Below are 27,836 nucleotides of genomic sequence, written 5' to 3'. Positions count from 1 at the left end.
ATATTCCTACCGTCTCCCTACCGTGGGACTAATGAGAGTCCTCTATAGGAATCTTCCCTGACAATCTCTAGGAGATTAGCTAGTTTGTCCTTGTTTTCTTTTCCATAGAGAAAAAAGTCTTTAAGAGCCTATGAAGTCTTGCTGCATAAATAAGCAATTCTGACACCTTTAATATTTTGTCTGTGCAAAGCAATTTGTAAACAGGATCTCTCAAAACATTAACAAACATGCATTTTAAAACCCTATCTTCCATGTAGTAAAAACGCAAAGCACTAAAGAAAGGAATTGAACTTGCTTTGGCCTCCGAGTCATGAACAGAGCCTGGAACTGACATCTCTGTCTATCTTGAGGGTCCACACTGGGCAGGGCATTTCAATAACAATGTTGAAGATTTTGAAAGAGATAGTTTAATGCTTTGGTCTTTATGCTCTCAGGGGTAGTTAAGTAACAGAATCAGATCAATTTCCTTTCATACATGGCTAGAACCATGAGAAAGGAATTTAGGGAATCCGCAGAAATTTATGAAGCCAACCCACAATATGAACTATAGAACAAGAAGAACCTCTATGGATATCTGTGACTGTGCTCCACTTTACATCAACCACCAGATAGAAGGCAAGGTCACACCAGCACACTCTTGGTTCCTAATAGGCACGTAGGTCACATGAATTATCTGTAAAATGAATCCATAGAATGAATCTGTAAAATGAAACATAGAATCCATGTTTGCAGAATGAGCATAACCTCTTGCATTGGGAAGACATTCCCCTGTCAATCACACAGTTCAGCCACAGGAAATATCTCAACTCGTTTCCAAAATGTAGCTCACAGCAAAGCTAGTGTCCCATTCTCACCATACCCAGGGCTTACTAATTTTAGATATGACTTTCCCCCAAACCCTGTATATTCCACACCATTTCTATTAAAGACACCCATAACTATGTGGTCCCTGGTATTTCGGTCATAACCTTTAATTTGTTTTGTTGAGACCAGCTTATTCCATTCAACTTTTATTGTGCTGTGAGTGTGCATTTTTCCTTCCCTGCATCTTATCTGTTTCTTCTGAAGCCCTGAGAATCTTCCTTAATTGTCTGACTTAACAAGTTCACTGTCTACAAAGTATATTGCTATTATGAATCATTTTCTAATCAACAAAATGAATGCCCTACATCAGGAAAGAGAAACAAAAGATGAGAAGACACGGGCATCTCATACCTCAGCTACCACTTCCTCTGGATCTGTGGAGAAATGTCCTTTTTCGCTCCAAAATTCTTGCAAGGTTAGGTCACTTATTCGCCATTTCCACATCCTTTAAACAGGTAAGCAAGCCCATCTCCAACCTCTATTCTTGCCCAGGAAAGATATAGACTGGGAAAGCCGGGGGGGAATACACTTCCTGTTGGAGTAAAAGCCTGCATAGCTGCAACTTCAATTCCATTGTCTCATCATTGTCACATATCAGAGAGACATGGGGATGTTGGCTTTGCAGAGCCACCCAAGAAGCACGAGTACTCATGGGGATTCGGGTGGAGCTCTACCCGATAGCAGCTGAGTGATTTTTGTGCAGAGCCATTTTTCTCGGGTTGGCTTTTCTCCTTCAAAGATGAAGGGGTTAGGACAGAAAATAAGCCATTGGGTAAAGACATGGTCATTTTTGTCCCTGATGCTTTATTGTGTGTAACATTTTGGGTGTTACTTGATTACCTTGAGAAACTGGTAATATTGTAGATAAAATGATAGTGTTTTGGAAATTTAAGAATCCATAGGATACACAGACAATGTATTCTTCTCCTCAGTTGGATTCTTATTCTCACTCTCAAAACCCCTCCCATTTCATTCTGTAAGCAATGGAAAATTATCCATCAGACCTGAAATAGGCATAAAGTATCCCCACAAACCCCACATCATATCTGTACATGAATTAAGTCTGTCATGATCTAAATAGGTCCTATTTTCACAAAATCATCAAATACATCAATAATTTATTAAAATCCATATGCTTTTATTTTTGAGTTATCTTCAAATAGTATAATGTTATAAATTCTAAGGCCCTCTGGACTAATAGATTAATGTTGCCTAGAAGTGAGGAAAAAGAAGCCCATCAGTCACTACGCTGATCACCTAATGTCTCCATCTACTAAGACTAAACATGTTCTTGCTCATGAGGTTCTGTATTAATCCAAGGAAAGCAGAGAAAAATGGATTTGGACTCATGAATTTATAAGCAATCTCCTAATAACCCGAATGAACACTAATATTTTAGAAGGCTCTATTCTGCTATCTAACTCATTCAAATCAGTTGGTCTTTTGAGGAAATAATGCCATCTTATTGACTTTTTAGCTTCATATTGGTTTATTACTCAAATAAAATGTAACCTTAATATGATTCAGTGCCATCTAAGGAAAAACAAAACAACTCAAAAATATTTAATATAAATGTTAAGGAATCGGGGGCTTTGGCTGTGGGTTAAAAACCTGTCACATAGCATTTGATTTGGTGGTCATTCTATCTATTGGCAGGTGCTTTGCATATAAAGTATTTGAAAACTTTATCAATAAAACCAGGCAGATTATTTTGTTTTCTCATTATTAGACTGGTGTTTTTACTCATCTCAGAAAATTTGGCATAATTTGTTTATCATATGACTGCACTCCACACCATGCTGCCTTGGGTAAACCAGTCCAAAACATCTGCCCTGTGCTTTGTGCTCCATAGCTCTGCAATAAGATATAAAATCATGAAAAATAGAAAATCTGCTTTCTGTGCTTAGTCACTCAAAATCCACTTTCTTAAACATCAAGGAATTGTTTTCTATAACCAGTCTCAGGCACATACTAAGATAAATAAATGTGAGTAGCATTACTCCAAAACCCCAGCTAGTGGGAACCATGTAGTCAGTCAGTGTCTTTAGAGTCACTAAGTTCCCACTACGTAGAAGTTCGGGTTGACTGGCATTAGACACCCTCGCAAGCACGCCTACCAGGACTGCTGTGCTTGTAGATTCACACATTCATTGAACAATGGGTCTAGATTTGAGCATGTGATTTGTTTTGGCCAATGCTTTCTCTGTACTTCAGATTTAAACAGGAGCTTAAAAACTGTTCACACTCGGAAGCCAGTTATTTTAAGCCATGTCTAATCTGACAACTGAGTGAGAGAGTTTTGATACAATGAAAGATCATATTGAGAGGCCTGGGCCCTAACAAAACTCCCTTCTAAATAGAATAGCATGAGTAATGTCAGATATTCCATACAGAGTAGAAAACATCCCAGATATGTCTGCTAACATGAGAACCATAAGAATAAAGTACTCTTTTAATTTTTAAAGTAGCAGAAAACTAAACGCAAAGTAATTATATAAGTTTAATTTCATATTTTAGATCATATAATATATGCATGCAATGTATATACACCTACATCCCAAAAGGTAGTAGAATATATACAGACGCCATGATAAGAAAATGATTTTGTCATTTTTTTCTGTTAGCAATGACTCCAAACTCTAGTGTCCCAATTTTCGAGGGTAAGTTAACATCTTTTTTCTTAAACCTTTTTCTAAATATTTGTGGTTGAAATAAATAAAACTCTCAATTAAATAATTTTAAAATGTAGAAGTATTGAGAATTTAGAAGTATTGAGAATTTGAATATTTAGAAGTATTGAGCTGGATGGATGGCTTGGTGTTTAGAAAATTTGCTCTAACAGAAGAGCCAAGTTCAGCTCCCAGCATGTGATCATGACCATCTACACCTACAACTCCAGGAGATCCAATGCTCTCTTCCTGCCTCAGTGAACACATTTTTTTAACAGACCCTGTAAAATACCATATGAAAAATGAAAACAGAAGAAATGGGCCTTTATTGACGCCTATTAAGGTAAGGCTTTTCTCCTAATAAAACATTTATAGGTTTATTTAATCCTAATTTTTTTCTTAATCATTTATAATATACACTCTTAAATAGCCTTTGGTCAACAGAATGAAATTTAACCTTTATCTCTGGTTTGGGTAGAAATAAGGTTTTCTGGTAAAGAACAGTGACATACCATTTTCTCCTCCTGTAATAGTTAATCCATATGGTGTGTCAATCATACTAACAGGAAACATCCCTCAGGAAGATGTCTGTCTCAGAGGCTTTAGAAAATATATAGCCTGCCTAAACTTGTAGGTCAACAAGGTACTCCTGGTTACTCCACACTGAGAGAACATTCTCCTTACAATGGTCCCTTTGACTCTTTTTCCACTTTGATCCCTTAAGGACACTTCACTAATCATCTGTGCTCTGTGGGTCTCTTCTGAATTATTTCAACAAACAATGCAAGAAAGTGATCTGAGGCCAGGGCAAGAGCCCAGGATCAAAACTAGCAGCTTTAGCTAATGAATCAGTGTTAGTTTGTATCAGGTGTAAACTAACATTTTATCTAATATTGTTTCAATAATTATTTCTACATTTTGAGAGATATGGTAGCAATTCTCATGCTTTTGAATATACCAACTCATCATAATAACTTGAACAGTGGGTCAAGTTACTCTTTCTCCATTTGAATGAAAAAAAAAAAAAAACTTGACCAGAAAAAAAGGTATAAGATTCAAAGCATGCAGGTGAACAAGAATACTTTCAAGTCCCTGTTCGCAGAATTCTCTAAGTTGAAATATTTTTCCATAAAGAGTGACTGCTAGCAAATATGTTTAGCTTTGTAGGCCATGAAGTCTTCATTGCAGCAATTAAATTGTATCACAAAGCAGGCTCAAGCAGCAAGATGAATATGGACGGGTGCGGCAGTGTTTCACTAAGACTTTTACAAAAATGATGGTCGGTGGGGCTTGGTTAGCAGTTATATTGGCTAACTGATCCATGATTATCAAATGTGAGCATGAATTAGAGTCACCTTGGGAACTCGTTAATACCCTGCTGTGCTCCTTACAGAGGCACACAATTTCTGCTCGATAGGTCTTGGATAGACCATGACTTTAAATCTTCACATGTTCCTGAGGGGTACAGATGTTGGCATTACTGGAAATTTTGAGTGTTGCCCAAAATTGGAGTCTCCTCTAAAACTTACTAATCTTACTAAAAAAAGGCCTTAGGAATTCCCAGGCCATTTTTATTAAATGATAATGTTCAGCAGTAGTGGGTCAATGGTATAGCAACAAGCAGCTGTGTAGGAAAAGGAGTCTGAAGTTCAGAAAAAAAGGTAAGAAGCCCAAAGTGTCACGGGAAATAGGGATAGGAAAGAAATATAAAAAAGGAAAGGAAAAATTATGTCTTTCTGAATAAGGACTTGAGTTTGACAGTGAACCCATAAGCAATTGCCATGGGGTTAGGTTTCAGGGAAGAAAAGGTACATTGCTCACTAAAGATTAATTATTTCTCCCCTCTCTTTATCATGGCATTAGGTAAATCCACCTTCCTGAGGGATGGCTCCTTAGCTAGTCAATTGGTCTGTCCAACTGGATTAGCCTTTGTTTCAAAGAATTTAGAATGTTAGGTCTCCACTCAAGTTAGAGAGGCTCTCCTCTTGACTAGAAGGAAACAGATGTCCCTTACTGGCCCTCCATTGTTGCTATGACATTCAAACAAGTCGTAACAGTTTGAGAACCATTGATTTGAGCATAGAAATTAATTTGCATATTATAAGGTAGACAGAATAGCATACTGAAGCATAAGTCAATCGTGCATTTTTACTGAATCCTGGAATAGGACTTTTATGTAATTCTTATCTGCCTCCTTTCTCTTGGATGCTAAGGTGAGGCAGGAAGATTCCAATGGAGAAAGCCAGGGGTGAGCAGGAGAGCCTCTGTGAATGCTCAGGAGATCCAGAACTTCATCTGGGCTGCCTTCTACCCTCCATTCGTGTCTCTCTATCCTCACTCCATCTTTTGAAGATGGCCTCTTCATTCATGCCAAATTTTAGACAGTATCCTATTGTCTCTGTGAAAAGCTCATTTATTTTTTAAAGTTACATTTTCTTAAACTCATAACCTTTAAAGTTCACATTAACTACTATGTATAATAGGGAGTTATGAATAAATATGTCTGAGTCTGCTCTAAGATGAGATTAAAACTTCCCACAAGTAGTTTATCTTCAAAAGATAGAGGACGGAGAGACATGAATGGAGGGTGAAAGACACAGCATCTCCGAGTCCGAGCCCAGACAAGAGTAAGCATCTTTCTTGCTAACTCTTCCCAGGGTTCCGATCTTGTGGAAGACATCCTCACAGGTATTCAAAAGCCAGCTTCTGGGGCCTGGAGGGATGGTTCAGTAGTTAAGAACACTGACTTCTCTTTCAGAGGCCCGAGATTTAATTTCTAGTACCTACATGGTGACTGATAACTGTTAGTAACTCCAGTTCCAGAAGATATTCCACACTCTTTTGAACTCTGCAGGCATGAGCCATACCCATGGTACCAGACATATATGCAGACACAATACATACACATAAAATAATAAAATAGACAGGCTCATGAGTCACATGACATGCAGGAATGATTGCTGGCTATCCCCTTATGTGACCTAGATATAAATATTGCTTTATCTTCCCTTTATCCACAAGATGGGATTTTGAAGTTACATGGTGACTAAATGAATTCATACATGGGTGAGACTGAACATGTAGAAAATATTTATTAAAATGTTATGCAGTGTTAAATATATTTAATATTTAAGACTGAGTGTGAAAGACATCCAATAATTCATTCAGAGATACTTTCTATCTGTAGTAATCAATTGAGCAAGATATGGCTCTGACTGATTCACAGTCATTACAGCTTAAGGGACTGGGAACAAGGGAGAGGGGAAGAGCACCCACTCATAGCAAGACAACAGCTTAAGAACACACATAAAAAGCAGTCCTAGTGGCCAAAATACATATGCAACAATATGTGTTGACAAGAAAGAGTGCAGAAAAGCCTTGTTGGTTTGCAGAGAAGGATGGACCCATTCACATTGTTACCCTGAGTATGGCCAAGGCGATCTACTATAGCTGAACTTCTGCACTGGCCTAATTCTCTAGGTGAGACAGGAGAGTACTGCAGGGCCAGATAGATGCCTATCCCTCAGTGGGCCCAGAGATAAGAGCAGGGCCTGGGCTTCTGTTCCACTGGGTCCAGAGCTCACTGGGAGACCAGGGCTTCCACTTCCATGGCTCCACAGGTCAGTGTGGGACTGACTTTCTTATTTCTAAGATCCTTGGTCACTGTAGGACCTAGAGTTTATACATTAGTGGTCCTAGATGTCACGGGTCCAGGGTTCTAACTACAGCCTTCAGCCTGTTCATGGATAAAGCCAGAAACTTATCTTCATATAGGCTCACTGAAATTTATTGGGTCCACACTGGTATCTGGAGAGTGACCAGTAGACAACTTTCAGCTCTATCGAAATACCACCTGCATTCTATATGGCACACCCTCTGGCACCACGGAAGTTGACAATTGCCATAGCAACATCTAGATAAAACCTATATAAAGAGGAAATTTTGAATCCCTGGAAACTCTCTCTACCTATTCCTAGGAAAGATAGGAATACGCTCCCTTTATTCCTTGCACTCTATTCCATAGCTCCCAGGCTTCATGGGTAAAATGGACCTGCGTGTTCATCTTCTACTTCTCTCACACTTGGCCAGGCTCCTTCACTATTGAATTTTTACTCTGTTCTGTTCCGTTCTGTTTTTATTGCTTCCACAATTCCAAGAAAGACAAAAGACCCAATTTGGAGGTAAAAACTGGTAACAGAACATTGCAATATTAAAAGGCAGCTTTGATATAAGCATCATGCGTGTAATGTCTCCAAAGGAAGAGACTAGTCCTATGGCATAATTAAGGCTGTATGATTACATCACCACACAGATACAAATGGTACTTGTTAAGGAACATTTTAGGTGGAAGAAAATACCTAAATTTTAAAAAAGAATATTTTGAAATTACTTATGAAGTAATAGAAGATAACTATAAGAATAACTTGCCATTTATTTGTAACAAAAAAATCAATAACTAATAGAGAAAACTCATTAATTTATCACAATTAAACCTCCCAGATTCCAGTTATTTATCTAAGTAGGATAGAGGCAGCTTGAGGTAGCTGAGAAAATATTAAAAGAAATTTTGCAAAAATAATTTTACAAGCCCGTCTGTTTTCCAACAAGGGGCATATCTGTCCCATGAGCCTTTGAGCTGTGCCTCAAACAGAGCAAGCTATTAGGTTTACAGTTCCAAGAAAATGGCTTCACACAGCTCTGATTGCACAGGGCCCTCAGAGGTCTTGCTGCAGGTTTGGTTTGGTTTCATGGTGATTCTATATTTCCTGTTCAAGTTTTTATTAGTTTTATAGAGATACATAAGTATGGAGGGTCAAAGGTGAAGGGAGAAACTGGAGATGGAGTGAAGTTAGTAGATGGAATTTAAGAAAATGGGATATTGCTCAGTTTGAGGGAGCTTGCCCAACCAGCAAAGTCCAGAGTCAAAACTGGATGCCACAGGTCCATACATCTCCAGAGTTGTACTTCCTTTCCCTCTGTCCATAAGGACATGCCTTTCACTGTGTGAATGTTAGGAACACAGAACAAAGTGCTCTTACAGACAAAGGCATCTGTAAGTCTCTCTCAGCTAATGATCACAGGTATTTGCTCAGAAGACGTGCCTGGGTGTGAGCCTGTATTCTCCATTCTCCAACTTTATAAACTGAGTCATCGGGGTCTGTGTCCTTTATTGTGACAGTAAAAATAGAGCTTACACCAGGTGGCTGTGTATGCTCACATCTCATTTATGAATAGATGAGAACAAAAGAGAAAAACTACAATTGGTAAGATTTTACATATGGGTATAGAGCACAGACAGACAGACAGACAGACAGACAGACAGACAGACAGACAGACAGCAGTATCAAACATATAATTAATACCCTTCATCAACAACTGGTTACCATTTTTAGAAGGTGTCCTTTTCTGTTCTGAATACAATGCCTTTTAAGTTTATGCCTCTCCATTTCCAGCCCAGATCCTGAACTGTCTGTGTGCTAAAGGTGACAGAACACTACCACACAATCTTGTTTCTGCTTAAGGTTCAGAGTTCAATAAAAGTACATCAACCAGTGCTACTTATACTCCTGTCCTATGTTGCTTTCTGTTGCTGTTGTAAACATCATGACCAAGGACAAATTGGCAAGAGAAGGGCTTGCTTCCTACCTTCTGCCCAGATTTTCTTATACAGTCCCAGACCCACTTCCTAGAGATGGTTCTGCCTACAGTGAGAATGGGCCCTCCTACATTAGTTAGCAATCAAGAAAATGTCCCACAGGTCAATCTAATCTCAGTCCCCTACCTGAGACGACCTTGGATAACAGCTGTGTCAACTCTACTACTGCAGCTAACTGGGGGAACTTCTGCTGTACATGACACTTTGCTATACAATAGTCCAGCTGGGTGAGTGTGAGAGCTGGAGGTGGGTCCCCTCCCAGCCACTGAAGACACAACTTTAGACAATCTATTGCCCTTGAAACACCCAAGTGTCTTTCCATGAAAGATGGGAACAATGATCGGCTTTATCTCAGGAAGCTGATATGAGAGTCAGATGAGTAAATGCCTATGAACCGAACATAACACATAAGAAAATTTCTCAATGAATGCTAATTGTTTCTATTAGATCAGTGTGCCACACAGGGTGACACTTGCCTGAAGTCCCAGCGGGAGGGAGACTGAAGCCTTAAGTTCCAGACCAGCCTGAACTACGTAGCAAGAACTAGTCTCAAAACAACAAAACTACTCTTATTTTATTTCTGTCTTAAGAAACTGCCTTCCAGAAACACATATAACTATAAAGGGGATGTCTTTTAACTGACAACATTTAAAAGTTATATGGAAGAATGTCTAAACAAATTCATGGTTTGGGGACACTTATCCCGGCCATGCACCATCCCTCACGATTAGTTGGTGTTCTGTGATGCTTGCTCCCTAGAGGCCGAGAGCGTTCTCTCACATTCTGTTGCCTCAGCAGGGCTTTACGAGCTTTAATAAATATGCTCTGCAAGTTCAATATTCTATAAGAGGCTGGAGTGAAAGATGTTTCTATACTTTAGAGATTTGAAATTGCCCGATTCTTCAGGCCCCTAGAATTTTGATCAAGAGTGGCCTATTTCCCGCAGACAGTCTCGCACACTGACAGCTGTTGTCAGTGTGTCACCAAGTGGAGATCCTGGCCGATGACTTGGAACATTACAAACCTGTAGTTTGGTCTTCTGTTTACAGGGACCCTTACCAGGTTGGGTACTGTTGAGTAAGATCATTCACGCTCAAGAGAGTGCAGCCGGACTGAAGAGTTTGATGTCAAAAGTCAACAGCCCCTCCCCTTCCATCCACTCCCACACCCCTTTCTAGCAGGAAGTTGTACCCAAACCACAGAAAACCCTGCAAATGCTCTGTACCCATAAACATATAATTAAGTTGATCACCTTAAATAAAAAAGGTTGTGACCCGTTTTCTACTTTGTGTAAATAAGTCAGGTATAATAATCCATTTTGCTTGTCTCCCAAACTGTTCATCTACCAAACAAAATCTAGATTTCAAAGGATTAATTTAGAGTCACCTTGAAGAATGCTTTTCACATAAGAACTATGAAAAGAAACCTCTTGAATCTGCTATTGTGTTTCTCAGAGCTCTGAGCATTGGTAGAGAGGGTGTGGGGCATGCTACTTATACACGATCAGATTCTATGATAGATTTGAAAATCTATCTTCTAGAAGATAAACTCAATTTGGATCATTCACAGGGTGGAGTGATGGCAGATGGATAGAAATATATAAAGAGAGAGACTTAGAATCAGCACATATTTATGACATAAAAATGTCATTATGTATTAATAGTTTGGCACCCTATTAAATCTGAGGAAGGGAACAATTTTTACTTAAAGACACACACTGAAAGTACCTAAGAAAATCCAAGTGTTACAGAGAACAGGAAGTGCACAGAAAGTCACTCTACATGTACCCCTCTTCTTGTCACACAAATGTTCAAATAAAAAGGTAGACCATTTTAAAGCTGGTTTCTAAAACTTTGATCAAAACTGGGAGCCAACAGATGCCTCCAGGACAATGTCAGAAGGAGACAAATTAACATTAGAGCTGAGTGGTATCACTGGACACAATCCTGAGAAGGGAAGCCATGGGTGTGAAACTTGCAGACATGTTGGGAGAGCCCCAGAACATCAAAAATGTCCGTGGTGGGGTGACTTAGCCTGAGAGAGATGCTCTTGCTGTCAGTTTAGATGACGAAGAAAACACGCTCCCTGCTTCCCAAGCCATGAAAAGAATCCGGTTATCCTCACGGCATACTGCGTCGGGTTTTCCTACCAGAGATTAACTTGGACAATGTAGCTGCATGTATTATGAGCGCTATGCTCCCCGGACACTGTTTGCAGGAGAGCGTCTGCATGCAGCTTTTGTGAACCTGCCCACAGTTGGTTCTGATTGGTCAATAAGATGCCAACGTCCAATAGCTGAGAGGGACTGACAGGGGCAGGATTTTAGGATTTCCTGGCTTTGGGACCAGGAGGGAGACACATCACGTTTTGAGAGAGTAGAGAGAGAGAAGAGACACAAAAGCCACCTTGGGGTAGAGAAGCAATGAGAGTGCCCTGGGCTCTGGGCCAAGAAAGTGAGGCCACAAAGGGCTGCACAAATGGGTCCAGAGTGGCCAAGATATTAGAAATTAGGAAGTAGTAACTCAGGAGGTAGACTCCAGCAGCACAGAGGCTACACAGTCACCCAGCCATTGTGCTGCTTAAAGGCATATTAAATATAGCGACTGTGTGTTTCTCTTTCTTTTTTAAAGACAGGTAAAACTCTTTATTGTTGGGATGTCCATCATCTTCTATAGTCAAATTTCAATAAACTTTTAAGTATATCTTTAGTTCATCTGTGCTCCATTTAATTACCATACCTACTGTGTTCCAAACATGATATGAATTCCATTTTTATATTTACTTTTTTATTGGATATTTTATTTATTTATATTTCAAGTGTTATCCCCTTTCCCAGTTTCCCCTCCACAAACCCGCTACCTCATCCCTCCTCCCCGTGCTTCTATGAGAGTGCTCCCCCACCCATCCACCCACCTCCACCTCACCGTGACCTTGGCATTCCCCTACACTGGGGCATCGAACCCTCATAGGACCAATAGCCTCTCCTCCCATTGATGCCAAATAAGGTCATCTTCTGCTACATATGCAGCTGGAGCCATGGTTCCCTTCATGTGTACTTTTTGGTTGGTGGTTTAGTTCCTGGGAGTTGGGGGGTTGGGGGGAGGGTCTGGTTAGTTGATATTGTTGTTCTTCCTACTGGGTTGCAAACCCGTCCAGCTCCTTCAGTCCTTTCCCTAACTCTTCCATTGGGGTCACCACACTCAGTCCAATGGTTGGCTGTGAGCATCCACCTCTGTATTTGCCAGGCTCTGGCAGAGCCTCTCTGGAGACAGCTATATGAAGACCTGTCAGCAAGCACTTCTTGGCATCCACAATAGAGTCTGGGTTTGGTGTCTACATCTGGGATGGATCCCCAGGTGGGGCAGTCTCTGGATGGCCTTTCCTTCAATCTCTACTCTACACTGTGTATTTCCTTTAGGAAAGAGCAATTCTTGGTTAAAAGTTTGGAAATAAATGGGTGGCTCCATTCCTCAACCAGGGGCCTAACCTCTGGATATGGTCTCTTCAGTTTCTCCCTCCCCTTTGTTGGGCATTTCAACTAATCTCATCCCCTTTGGGTCCTGGGAGCCTCTTGCTTTCCTGGTATCTGGGACTTTCTGGTGGCTGTTCCCCACCCCTCACTACTACAGACCTTTGTTCAATTTCCTGACTCTCTGTATATCATCCCTATCTCCTCCCATACCTTATCCTTTCCCCTTTTTCCCCTCGCCTCCCTTCTTCCTCCAAAGTCCCTCCCACCCTCTATCTCCTATGAGTATTTTGTTCCCTCTTTTAGGGACTGAAGCATCCATACTTTTATCTTCCTTTTTCTTGAGCTTCATATGGCTTGTCAGTTGTACCATGAGTGTTCTAAGCTTTTTGCCTAATATCCACTTCGCAGTGAGTGCATACCATGCGTGTTCTTTTGTGACTTGGTTACCTCACTCAGGATGATATTTTCAGTTCCATCCATTTGCCTAAGAATTTCACAAAGTCATTGTTTTTAATAGCTGAATAGTACTTCATTGTACAAATGTACCACATTTTCTGTATACATTTCTCTGTTGAGGGACATCTGGGTTCTTTCCAGCTTCTGGCTATTATAAATAAGGCTGCTGTGAGCATAGTGGAGCATGTGTCCTTGTTATGTGTCAGAGCATCTTTCGGGTATATGCCCAGGATGGTATATCTGTGTCCTCAGATACTATTATGTCCAATTTTCTGAGGCACCACTAGACTGATTTCCAGAGCTTGCAATCCCACCAGCAATGGAGGAGTGTTCCTCTTTCTCCACATCCTCATCAGCATCTGCTGTCACCTGAGTTTTTGATCTTAGCCATTCTCCCTGCTGTGAGGTGAAATCTCAGGGACATTTTGAGGAGGGTAGCAATGCCATGTCAGGATTCATAATTAATAATTAATTCTACAGGTCAAAGAGGGGACAAATGAATGAGGAGATGTAACCGAAGGCCATGGAGACACAGCCTGCCCTAATCTAGAGGCTAAGTGAGGCCAGAGAGGGAGCTCAAACTCTACCTTAGAAGATGCTATCAGAGAAGGAGGGAAGTGGACAATGAAGCTATGGGAAAATCGGAACAATGTTTTCAGTATCTAACAAAAGAAGATTGTTAGGTACTTTGAAGGAACAGCAAACCATCAAGCAGGGCTATTTCTAATATAGCTAATGTGGGAAATCAAAATCAGTCCTGCCCAAAACAAGGCTAGGAAGGTAGCTGAGGGACCACAGTTTCTTCCATCGATTCACAGGGTTATTGTGAGGGTGAGATTCAAAGGTAATGAGGCCTCAAGTGTACTAAACAATGCATAGACCACCTGCAGTTTCAGCTAGGCCCCGTATTCTTATCTCAAAGACAATGGAAACCTACTGGAAGTTCTTAAGCTGGAATTGATGATTACATTTGAGAACCAAATGAAACACAGAGAAGGTCTCTAGATGACTATTATTTTGTAGAGTTTAGCCATTCACCTATCCAAATATCATTCTTCTAACCTGAGGACACATGCCTGTTTCAAACCCCACCTCCCTATCTATCTATACTATCTATCTGCTGAGACCAACCCCACCTCTGATCCCTGTAACATTTTGCTCCTTTATTATTTAGCTGCAAGTGCATTTTCTTCTAATGGGCCATTCTTCAAGTGTTACTTTGAATATAGATAATTCACTCTAGAGAAGAACAAGTTGGCAGCAGATGGATACACCGAGAAGGGAAACTAGGAAGAAAAGTCTGTCTCCAGAAGTCATTCATAGTAATAATCTTTATAGTTTCTAAGTTAGAGGTGGGAAGACATAGTCCAAACGTAGGCAGCAGCATTCCACGGACTGAGTTCAGGGTTACATAAAAAGGAGAAAGTGGTTGGGGCACCATCGTTCTTCTCTCTTTGGTTTCTGACTCAGATTACATGAGACCAGCTGCCTCACACTTCTGCCTCCATGACTTCCGTGGTGGACTGTCACTGAGAGCTGTAAGCCAAAAGAAATAATCTCTCCTTCCCTAAGTTTCATTTGCCAGGTATTTGGCCAGAACAACAAGGAAAGGGTCAAACACTGAGTGCTTTTGTAAAAAAAAAAAAAAAAAAAAAAAAAAGACCTTGTGAGTCAGTATCAGCACCAGCAGCTAACACACATCCCCCAGACTCTAAGTTAGAACTTGTCACATTTTTTCCTTCTTTTTATGTTTAAGCAGAATATTTTATTAGTTCTTTGAGAATTTTGTACAATGTGTTTTGATCATATTCATCCCTACAGAACTCTTTCCAGATCCACCTCTCTCACCAATTTTGTTGCCCAAATATTCTTGGATATGTAGACTTGCAGCAGCATGTGGTCAACTTACAAGGGGCTACCCTTTTGAGGAACACCAACTCCAACGTCACCATCAATTGCCAATAGCTCCTTAGTAGGTGTGGGACTTCATGGCCACCCCACATCTCTGTACTGGGATCTGGTTTGCGTTGAGCATACACAGGTTCCATTACTACTGTCCCAACCACTGTGCGTTCATCTGTGCAGCTGCCTTTCACATATTTTTATCTCACCATGAAATCTCTTTAAGTAAGTGTTAACATTCATAGAACTCTGGCTTTGCGTGGGTTTCATTAATATTTACTTTTTAACTCACTTATCTCAAGGCCTTCTTGATATGAGAAATTACCACTCAAAGATCTCTCTGTCTCCAGCCTCTTGAAAAACAATCTTTTTCTTTGTAGAGTATCTGTAATAACTGTAAATACTAAAGTCTATTAACTGCTTGCTATGGTCCAGATAATATTGTTGGTGGTTTGTTCATATTATTGTATTTGCTGCTTCAGACAATATTATAAAATACATATATTTTGATTCCTTGTTATTGACAAAAATTAATGCTGGGAAGGTCATATAGTCAGTATATTGTAGAGCTGGGCGTCAGACCAGGGCAGGAGATTGGCCCAAGAAATAGCATTCCGCTGCTCAGAGAATTTACTAATGGTAAAAGTGATGCTTCTAATCCACAGGCTTTTAGTGATTTCTCCTCTGCCTCCCTCATGCTCTGTGACCCAGCCAGGGTATTTCTGCAGTACTTAAATCATCCTCCATACTTCCCAAAGCAATAGTGTTCCCTACAGAAGCAACCAACCAAACACTACCAACCTGTTGGCCCTAAGAAGGTAATCGCCACGCAGTAACTAAGCAAGCAGTAGCTATGAACTAACTATTCATAGCTATAAATTAATAAACAACTGTGAATTCGCTATGAATTTAAGCTATGAATTCACAAAGGTGTGTCCTAAATTTTCACATGCTTCATCTGAAAATTGTATAAAAGCCTTGATATGTCTACAAATATTTTAAAACATTAATTTAAAAGAAATGTTAGCACATTTGAATGGCAGTTAGAGTCACTAGAAATCTCCACTCGACAAAAATTAGTCCTACTGATTAACCATGCAATGCTCCTGTGTTCTATTGTAAAGATCTCACACTAATAAAATACCACCATCTCTGCTTTACATATTGGAGTTCTATGTCAGGTTTTGTTTGCATAATGTGCTCTGCTCTATGAGAAAGTTGGAAAGCCTCTTCCCTAATGTGTAGCATCTTCCTCAGCCAGGCCCCTCATCCCACCTAATTACACGTATCTGCGATCTGAGCAGCCAGCAAAGGTCAACTAGCATTGTAATATATCATAGAGCCTAAGACAGGGTGAATTGTAAGATGTGCTAGGATTTGATGTACTACACAAAGAGAAAAACATTCCTAATGAAAATGTGGCAGATTATCAATTCAAAGATCTTAAGTTTAAAAAAGGAAGTGAAATATTTAATCAAAAGTATGCAGTACTTAAGAACTTGAATTTTTAAATTTTTATATTTGTGTGTGTGTGTGTGTGTGTGTGTGTGTGTGTGTGTGTAAATGCATTTACGAACATGCTGTAGTGCATGCATAGAGGTTAGAAATTTCAAGTGTTCATCTTTTCCTTCTACCACTACGTAGGTTCTGGGGATCTAACTCAGGCTTGAGGGCAAGCATTGCCTCCCACAATGGCCTATGACTTGGAAGTGTAATCTACATACATAATTTCCTCCCCAACTTGCCCTTTGGTCATGGTAGTTACATTACAGCAATAGAGACTCTGACTAAGATGCCCTATTTCGGGCTGTACCATCACTACCATCCACTTCCAAAGATTTTGTGGGACCTACGAGATTAAGTGCCCAGGGAGAGGGTTGGGGTGTGGCAAGCTCCTCATAAATACTGTCCATTGTCATTGCTGTGAGGCTCTACATTGTCCAGGCTGCAAACTGAAGAAATTCAGTTTCCCCAAGCTCGCTGGGTGAAGCCTCATCTCACATTTGGTGGCATCTTCTGGGGGACTTTGGGAGCTGGTTAGGTCATGAGGGAAGATTCACACAAGGGGCAGGATTAATGTCCTTTTAAAAGAAAATCCATCCAAGTGTCTCACTCATCCACCAGGTGAGTACACAAGGACGATAGGAAGCATGATGTAGAGATTACCAGACATAAAATGGCCCTGATCTCCAGAACCATAAGAAATAAGCTTTTATTGTTTCTCTGCCATCTGTTTCTTCTGTTTTGTCAAGGGAGTTTGATGGCTATAGCCTCTGACATTAGGACCTGTTGTTTAAGGTTGTCTTATTAGGGCAGAAGCAGAGAGACCATATTGGCATGACACCCTAATAAATATCTCTAGAGATCAGTATTTCTCCTTGTCAACCTCCCTTTCAGAAGCTCCTCTCTTAGTCAGAGGCATGAACAACTGACTGAATGGGCTTTTGTCTCCTGAAGAAGTAGTTTGCCCATACATACATGTGTTCAGATACCAATTCAGTCTCTTCTGATGGAGAGGTTTATAACAATTGAATCTCTTCTGATGGAGAGGTTTTACAAGTGTTCAGCTATCCTTGCTGACCCCTGTATCACATAAATAGATTTCTCCTGTGCTTGTGTCTCACAGCCCCAGATTTGGTGGGATACTGAAGGTTTTTCTTCTACACTTTCAGTGTTGAACTAATACAACAATGGGTTTGTCGATTGGCATGATTGTGGGAATTATTTCAAAATATGTAACTATATCAAAATATCACATTCTATACTTTAAAATATACATTTGTTTACTAAGAATATGTCAAACATTCAAAGTTTTCAGAATGTGTTTTAAAAGAATTTGAATTTTATAACTAATTTTAGCTACAGTTTTTATGTAAATATAAAAAAACAAAGTTTTTCAGTCAAATAAAGTTATATATGCTTCCCATATGTGGAATTTAAATTTGTTTGTGGATATATAGGGAAATGACCGCTGTAGTGTTAGTAACTTCTTGATCTCCAAGCATGCCTATTCAGCGGCCTGCTACAGATTTCTAATGCCTCAATGTAGCCTCTCCAGCTCATTGCTAAATTCATGGACTTCTCCCAAAACACATGTGTGGGTTAATGAGCACAGGGATACACTTCAATAAGAAAAAGCCAGAACCTCAAGTCACTATGCAATGAAAGTGAGGTAGCTTTGTTCAGTTCCTTCTATCGTGTGGCTCTCCATGTGGCACATTTTCCCACTAGATTCAGAGAGAAATGATGGAGAATCACAAGTCTACCAGTGTTCTATCTCATTTCCACCCTTGGATCCTTTACAAGAATTAAGGTGCCAAGGCTCCTGAAAACCACTGATTCTGTCTCAGTAGAATCTGAATGGTTTCCTTTTTTTTCACCCCACTGACACTTTCCTTGTAAGGAAACATTAGCCTTTCATTTATATCTTCTAATCAATAGCTCAGAACATCTCTAAACTTCCTGTCTCTTTACCCTCCCATCCCTGGACACACCCCCTACGTCTTGCTGCCTGTTTTACCTCCCAGTGCTGGTGTAAGTCCCTTGATTGAGAACATGGTCTTTAGCCAGCCTATAGAATAGGGCTGTGTCTATGCATGATTGGGAATCAGGTATCCATGCACCTGTACAAGCTAGCTCACAGCTGACTCTTCAGGCACAAGTCTGTCTATCTTGAATCTCTTATCTTCCTGGACATTCTCTTCTTCCATAATGCCCTCATAGTGGCCAGTAGTATTTTGTCTTTTGAAAAATCCCTATTATCTAAAATCTACCTCAGGTATGTCTCTGTGTACTTCACACATGTGCTGATCCTCTTTATTGAGAAAGAATGATCATTCCAAAGGACTTCTAAATCATGTTTTAAGAATATATGTTGGTGGGCTGGGGATTTAGCTCAATGGTAGAGCGCTTACCTTGGAAGCGCAAACCCTGGGTTCGGTCCCAAGCTCCGAAAAAAAAAACCAAAAAAAAAAAAAAATATATATGTTGGTGGAGCAAACTTGAGCCTCGGGACCACAGGTAAGATCAACTTTTCTGCTGCAAGAGACCTGCCTGGTGAACTTGGGACACACAGAGGCAGAATTCCTCTAGGACAAGGCACTTCCTGTGTTTACCGGGAGTCCCACACCCCCGGATCCCGGCCCGTAGCAGGTCTCTGCTCCCAGACCCCGTGGGAGAGAGACCTCACCGCCTGGTCAAGTGGGCACTCCCTGAGGCTACAGAGCGGAAGAGACCACCAACACTGCCTACCCCTGCCCACATCCCTGGCCCAAGAGGAAACTGTATAAGGCCTCTGGGTTCCCGTGGGGGAGGGCCCAGGAGCGGCAGGATCCCTGCACCTGAGACACCGCCGGAACCTGAAGGAACAGACCGGATAAACAGTTCTCTGCACCCAAATCCCGTGGGAGGGAGAGCTAAACCTTCAGAGAGGCAGACACGCCTGGGAAACCAGAAGAGACAGCACTCTGCACATATCTCGGATGCCAGAGGAAAACACCAAACGCCATCTGGAACCCTGGTGCACAGAAACTCTCAGAAAGGGCGGCGCAGATCTTCCTAGTTGCTGCCGCTGTGGAGAGCTCATAAGCAACACCCCACGAGCAAACTTGAGCCTTGGGACCACAGGTAAGACCAACTTTTCTGCTGCAAGTGACCTGCCTGGTGAACTCAAGACACAGGCCCACAGGAACAGCTGAAGACCTACAGAGAGGAAAAACTACACGCCTGAAAGCAGAACACTCTGTCCCCTAACTGACTGAAAGAAAACAGGAAAACAGGTCTACAGCACTCCTGACACACAGGCTTATAGGACAGTCTAGCCACTGTCGGAAATACCAGAACAAAGTAACACTAGAGAGAATCTGATGGCGAGAGGCAAGCGCAGGAACCCAAGCAACAGAAACCAAGACTACATGGCATCATCGGAGCCCAATTCTCCCACCAAAGCAAACACGGAATATCCAAACACAGCAGAAAAGCAAGATCTAGTTTCAAAATCATATTTGATCATGATGCTGGAGGACTTCAAGAAAGACGTGATGAACTCCCTTAGAGAAACGCAGGAAAACATTAATAAACAAGTAGAAGCCTACAAAGAGGAATCGCAAAAATCCCTGAAAGAATTCCAGGAAAACACAATCAAACAGTTGAAGGAATTAAAAATGGAAATAGAAGCAATCAAGAAAGAACACATGGAAACAACCCTGTATATAGAAAACCAAAAGAAGAGACAAGGAGCTGTAGATACAAGCTTCACCAAGAGAATACAAGAGATGGAAGAGGGAATCTCAGGAGCAGAAGATTCCATAGAAATCATTGACTCAACTGTCAAAGATAATGTAAAGCAGAAAAAACTACTGGTCCAAAACATACAGGAAATCCAGGACTCAATGAGAAGATCAAACCTAAGGATAATAGGTATAGAAGAGAGTGAAGACTCCCAGCTCAAAGGACCAGTAAATATCTTCAACAAAATCATAGAAGAAAACTTCCCTAACCTAAAAAAAGAGATACCCATAGGCATACAAGAAGCCTACAGAACTCCAAATAGATTGGACCAGAAAAGAAACACCTCCCGTCACATAATAGTCAAAACACCAAACGCACAAAATAAAGAAAGAATATTAAAAGCAGTAAGGTAAAAAGGTCAAGTAACATATAAAGGCAGACCTATCAGAATCACACCAGACTTTTCGCCAGAAACTATGAAGGCCAGAAGATCCTGGACTGATGTCATACAGACCCTAAGAGAACACAAATGCCACCCCAGGTTACTGTATCCTGCAAAACTCTAATTAACATAGATGGAGTAACCAAGATATTCCATGACAAAACCAAATTTACACAATATCTTTCTACAAATCCAGCACTACAAAGGATAATAAATGGTAAAGCCCAACATAAGGAGGCAAGCTATACCCTAGAAGAAGCAAGAAACTAATCGTCTTGGCAACAAAACAAAGAGAAGAAAAGCACACAAACATAACCACACATCCAAATATGAATATAACAGGAAGAAATAATCACTATTCCTTAATATCTCTCAACATCAATGGCCTCAACTCCCCAATAAAAAGACATAGATTAACAAACTGGATACGCATCGAGGACCCTGCATTCTGCTGCCTACAGGAAACACACCTCAGAGACAAAGACAGACACTACCTCAGAGTGAAAGGCTGGAAAACAACTTTCCAAGCAAATGGTCGGAAGAAGCAAGCTGGAGTAGCCATTCTAATATCAAATAAAATAAATTTTCAACTAAAAGTCATCAAAAAAGATAAGGAAGGACACTTCATATTCATCAAAGGAAAAATCCACCAAGATGAACTCTCAATCCTAAATATCTATGCCCCAAATACAAGGGCACCTACATAAGTAAAAGAAACCTTACTAAAGCTCAAAACACACATTGCACCTCACACAATAATAGTGGGAGATTTCAACACCCCACTCTCATCAATGGACAGATCATAGAAACAGAAATTAAACAGAGACGTAGACAGACTAAGAGAAGTCATGAGCCAAATGGACTTAACAGATATTTATAGAACATTCTATCCTAAAGCAAAAGGATATACCTTCTTCTCAGCTCCTCATGGTACTTTCTCCAAAATTGACCATATAATTGGTCAAAAAACTGGCCTCAACAGGTACAGAAAGATAGAAATAATCCCATGCATGCTATCAGACCACCACGGCCTAAAACTGGTCTTCAATAACAAGAAGGGAAGAATGCCCACATGTACGTGGAAATTGAACAATGCTCTACTCAATGATAACCTGGTCAAGGAAGAAATAAAGAAAGAAATTAAAGACTTTTTAGAATTTAATGAAAATGAAGGTACAACATACCCAAACTTATGGGACACAATGAAAGCTGTGCTAAGAGGAAAACTCATAGCGCTGAGTGCCTGCAGAAAGAAACAGGAAAGAGCATATGTCAGCAGCTTGACAGCACACCTAAAAGCTCTAGAACAAAAAGAAGCAAATACACCCAGGAGGAGTAGAAGGCAGGAAATAATCAAACTCGGAGCTGAAATCAACCAAGTACAAACAAAAAGGACCATAGAAAGAATCAACAGAACCAAAAATTGGTACTTTGAGAAAATCAACTAGATAGATAAACCCTTAGCCAGACTAACGAGAGGACACAAGAGTGTGTCCAAATTAACAAAATCAGAAATGAAAAGGGAGACATAACTAGAGATTCAGAGGAAATTCAAAAAATCATCAGATCTTACTATAAAAGCCTATATTCAACAAAACTTGAAAATCTAGAGAAAGTGGACAATTTCCTAGACAGATACCAGGTACCAAAGTTAAATCAGGAACAGATAAACCAGTTAAACAACCCCATAACTCCTAAGGAAATAGAAGCAGTCATTAAAGGTCTCCCAACCAAAAAGAGCCCAGGTCCAGACGGGTTTAGTGCAGAACTCTATCAGACTTTCATAGAAGACCTCATACCAATATTATCCAAACTATTCCACAAAATTGAAACAGATGGAGCACTACCGAATTCCTTCTATGAAGCCACAATTACTCTTATACCTAAACCACACAAAGACCCAACAAAGAAAGAGAACTTCAGACCAATTTCCCTTATGAATATCGACGCAAAAATACTCAATAAAATTCTGGCAAACAGAATCCAAGAGCACATCAAAACAATCATCCACCATGATCAAGTAGGCTTCATCCCAGGCATGCAGGGATGGTTTAATATACGGAAAACCATCAACGTGATCCATTATATAAACAAACTGAAAGAACAAAACCACATGATCATTTCATTAGATGCTGAGAAAGCATTTGACAAAATTCAACACCCCTTCATGATAAAAGTCCTGGAAAGAATAGGAATTCAAGGCCCATACCTAAACATAGTAAAAGCCATATACAGCAAACCAGTTGCTAACATTAAACTAAATGGAGAGAAACTTGAAGCAATCCCACTAAAATCAGGGACTAGACAAGGCTGCCCACTCTCTCCCTACTTATTCAATATAGTTCTTGAAGTTCTAGCCAGAGCAATCAGACAACAAAAGGAGGTCAAGGGGATACAGATCGGAAAAGAAGAAGTCAAAATATCACTATTTGCAGATGATATGATAGTATATTTAAGTGATCCCAAAAGTTCCACCAGAGAACTACTAAAGCTGATAAACAACTTCATCAAAGTGGCTGGATATAAAATTAACTCAAATAAATCAGTAGCCTTCCTCTACACAAAAGAGAAACAAGCCAAGAAAGAAATTAGGGAAACAACACCCTTCACAATAGACCCAAATAATATAAAGTAACTCGGTGTGACTTTAACCAAGCAAGTAAAAGATTTGTACAATAAGAACTTCAAGACACTGAAGAAAGAAATTGAAGAAGACCTCAGAAGATGGAAAGATCTCCCATGCTCATGGATTGGCAGGATTAATATTGTAAAAATGGCCATTTTACCAAAAGTGATCTACAGATTCAACGCAATCCCCATCAAAATACCAATCCAATTCTTCAAAGAGTTAGACAGAACAATTTGCAAATTCATCTGGAATAACAAAAAACCCAGGATAGCTAAAGCTATCCTCAACAATAAAAGGACTTCAGGGGGAATCACTATCCCTGAACTCAAGCAGTATTACAGAGCAATAGTGATAAAAACTGCATGGTATTGGTACAGAGACAGACAGATAGACCAATGGAATAGAATTGAAGACCCACAAATGAACCCACACACCTATGGGCACTTGATTTTTGACAAAGGAGCCAAAACCATCAAATGGAAAAAAGATAGCATTTTCAGCAAATGGTGCTGGTTCAACTGGAGGTCAACATGTAGAAGAATGCAGATCGATCCATGCTTATCACCCTGTACAAAGCTTAAGTCCAAGTGAATCAAGGACCTCCACATCAAACCAGACACACTCAAACTAATAGAAGAAAAACTAGGGAAGCATCTGGAACACATGGGCACTGGAAAAAATTTCCTGAACAAAACACCAATGGCTTATGCTCTAAGATCAAGAATTGACAAATGGGATCTCATAAAACTGCAAAGCTTCTGTAAGGCAAAGGACACTGTGGTTAGGACAAAACGGCAACCAACAGATTGGGAAAAGATCTTTACCAATCCTACAACAGATAGAGGCCTTATATCCAAAATATACAAAGAACTCAAGAAGTAGACCGCAGGGAGACAAATAACCCTATTAAAAAATGGGGTTCAGAGCTAAACAAACAATTCACAGCTGAGGAATGCTGAGGAACCTAAAGAAATGTTCAACATCTTTAGTCATGAGGGAAATGCAAATCAAAACAACCCTGAGATTTCACCTCACACCAGTGAGAATGGCTAAGATCAAAAACTCAGGTGACAGCAGATGCTGGTGAGGATGTGGAGAAAGAGGAACACTCCTCCATTGTTGGTGGGATTGCAGACTGGTACAACCATTCTGGAAATCAGTCTGGAGGTTCCTCAGAAAATTGGACATTGAACTGCCTGAGGATCCAGCTATACCTCTCTTGAGCATATACCCAAAAGATGCCCCAACATATAAAAAAGACATGTGCTCCACTATGTTCATCGCAGCCTTATTTATAATAGCCAGAAGCTGGAAAGAACCCAGATGCCCTTCAACAGAGGAATGGATACAGAAAATGTGGTACATCTACACAATGGAATATTACTCAGCTATCAAAAACAACGAGTTTATGAAATTCGTAGGCAAATGTTTGGAACTGGAAAATATCATCCTGAGTAAGCTTACCCAATCACAGAAAGACATACATGGTTTGCACTCATTGATAAGTGGCTATTAGCCCAAATGCTTGAATTACCCTAGATGCCTAGAACAAATGAAACTCAAGACGGATGATCAAAATGTGAATGCTTCACTCCTTCTTTAAAAGGGGAACAAGAATACCCTTGGCAGGGAAGAGAGAGGCAAAGATTTAAACAGAGACTGAAGGAACACCCATTCAGAGCCTGCCCCACATGTGGCCCATACATATACAGCCATCCAATTAGACAAGATGGATGAAGCAAAGAAGTGCAGACCGACAGGAGCCGGATGTAGATCGCTCCTGAGAGACACAGCCAGAATACAGCAAATACAGAGGCAAATGCCAGCATCAAACCACTGAACTGAGAATAGGACCCCCGTTGAAGGAATCAGAGAAAGAACTAGAAGAGCTTGAAGGGGCTCGAGACCCCATATGTACAACAATGCCAAGCAACCAGAGCTTCCAGGGACTAAGCCACTACCTAAAGACTATACATGGACTGACCCTGGACTCTGACCTCATAGGTAGCAATGAATATCCTAGTAAGAGCACCAGTGGAAGGGGAAGCCCTGGGTCCTGCTAAGACTGAACCCCCAGTGAACTAGACTGTTGTGGGGAGGGTGACAATGGGGGGAGGGTTGGGAGGGGAACACCCATAAGGAAGGGGAGGGGGAGGGGGATGTTTGCCTGGAAACCGGGAAAGGGAATAACACTCGAAATGTATATAAGAAATACTCAAGTTAATAAAAAAAAGTCCAAGAAAAAAAAGAAAAAAAAGAATATATGTTGGTTTTCTTTTCAAATTTCTCTTCCTTTGTGTACTTAAAGATAAGTATATGAACCAGCTGTTTCCCCCACCTGCCCCTCTTTTTCCTATGATCTCATAATCACTGTGTTGACCTCAATCTCAGACTACCGTAGACACCCAGTATATGTTTAAATTTTTAAAACTTTTAGCAGTTTCTAGGGTTAAAAGACTATGAAATATGATTTTTCGGTGTGCTATGTTGAATAACTATTACCAAGTAATTATTTGATTTTTTTAATTAGGTTTTCTTCTCTGATCTGAGCACATTATTCAATGGGTCATCTTCTTGAACATGACAAGAAAGCTGAAAAAAGACCTTTGCCATATGGAAAAGCTAAAACTACCTTTATTTCAGGTAGTTTGTAAAAGTATAACCAAGTGGGGAAACATGAAGAAGTTCTCCATCCCTTTAATGTTAGAAGGCAACGTCCACTGAGGAGAGGGGCAATGGGCAAGAAAGTAGCATTCCCTGCCTGATTCTGGCCATTTGCTAACTCCCTCTGCTCTGCTCAGTATCTTTTCTCTCCTTTTTGTTCCTCCCAAAGACCTATATCCTTGTACACTATTCTCGCAAGCTCCATACCCTTACTCTTGAATCCATAGCAAGATAACTTCCTGAAGGATTTCCTGGCAACAGAGATTCATGGCCTCACTAATTTGCCTTTTATTTTCTTGCAGGTCTTCTCCTGGAACAAAACATAATGAGGGAGGAGCTCAGATGTCTGTCTGCCTGTCCCAAGTGCCCGTGGAGTCAAAAAAGGCATTGGTCCCCAGAGCTCAATTTACAGATAGTTGTGAACCACCCGACATGTATACTGGGAACTAAACAGAACTTGGGTCCTCTGAAACTCCCGAAGCTCCTAACTGTTTGGCCGTCTCCCCAGTGCTCTCCTCAAATCTTCCTGGCTTGTCAGAACAGTAGTTTGCTCCTCCTTCCTGTTGCGCGTCCATTGTGAGCCACCTTCTGTTGTTTCTTTCTTACAGTCACTCAAAGACTACAGCTAAGGAATTTCCTCAATGTGAGTTTGCACAATAATCACAGCAATAGAAAGAGAAGGTGGCAAACTATGCCCTTGCCTTCCAAGCTTGTGTCTAGCAGCAACGATGTTCACTTCCACCCACATTTCATTGGCAAAGAAAGGCAGATAGCCATGCCAAATGCCATGAGAAGGAAGATGTGCAGCTCTTTTCTGTACCCAGAAAGTAGAGACCCTAGCTCTCTGGAATATGAGCAAACCTCTCTTTATTCTCTACTGCTCCCCAGCAGGACATGTTGGAGTTTCTTATAACTTCTATGGCCATTATCAAGTAACAATAGTACATCTGTATAGTTAATAATTTAATATAGTTTAATTCTAGGACTCCAAGCTTCACTGAGTTTAAGATCTTAGCCTATTTCAGCTTGTTTCATATGCTGAATTGAATGAAGACATCATTAGAGTATGTTTCTATGAGATAGAGGAAAGAGTAGATTTTCCTGCTGGGTAGTCTACTATCCCCACCTACTACTCTCCCATTCTTGGAACAAGGCATTATTAAAATTTTCTTCTATCAGACTTTTGTCTAGATGGCTATAAATGGAGCAATTAATAAAGCATCCATTTTATGTCTTCATCAAGCTTGAATGTTACTTGATAAACATGGAATATCATAGTGATAGCTTCTAGAGTAAAGAACTTAATAGACCAGGTAGTCAGCAAGTACAAGGAGAGAGCTACTTAGGTAGGTGTACCCATAGAAAGTGATACTTAAGTACAAATGGGAACAGAGTCCTGCATAAACAAAGAAATTATTTCCAGGCCCAAGATTCAGAACAACAAAAGCCCTAGGGAATGGGTGTGGTCTGGATTATTGCAAAACAGCGAGAGACATCTGCAGTGTGCTCAGGTATAAAACAAGATCGGAAAGACCTACGACTAGAAGAAAGACAGGCAGCCAAGGTTTCCTGAAGCGCTTATCAAGATTTCTTGTGCTGAGTTAAAGACTTGTGAAAGGCAAAGCCGGAGGAAGGAGACCAGTTAGAAAATGACTGCAGAAATCTAGGTAAGAAATGGTCACCTGGCCCAGAATGGTAATATCAATCATGAACCGCCTGATTTTCAAGTCCCCAAGTACAGAGCCAGTAGAGAGAGGAAGGAGTCATTGCTACTTGGCACGGATAAATCAGGATGATGAAGTTTTATGAAACTAGAACAATTCTCATCTCATAAAAAAGCCCTGTGGTTACAG

At 40.4% G+C, this 27,836-nt stretch overlaps 1 long non-coding RNA gene across 1 annotated transcript; it reads left to right on the top strand.

Moving 5' to 3' along the window:
- Positions 1 to 1,174: 1,174 nt before the first annotated feature.
- On the top strand, positions 1,175 to 27,836 carry LOC148003302 (uncharacterized). The gene is made up of 4 exons (XR_015629314.1): positions 1,175 to 1,319; positions 3,489 to 3,524; positions 3,812 to 3,876; positions 26,286 to 27,836. It is a non-coding gene; the product is annotated as an uncharacterized LOC148003302 (long non-coding RNA).

Source organism: Rattus norvegicus, chromosome 9 (assembly GCF_021556685.1).
Source record: "Rattus norvegicus strain SHRSP/BbbUtx chromosome 9, alternate assembly SHRSP_T2T, whole genome shotgun sequence".
In the NCBI taxonomy this organism is placed as follows: Eukaryota; Metazoa; Chordata; class Mammalia; order Rodentia; family Muridae; genus Rattus; species Rattus norvegicus.
The sequence above is the reverse complement of the archived record's forward strand: the minus strand, read 5'-3'. Positions and strand labels throughout refer to the sequence as shown.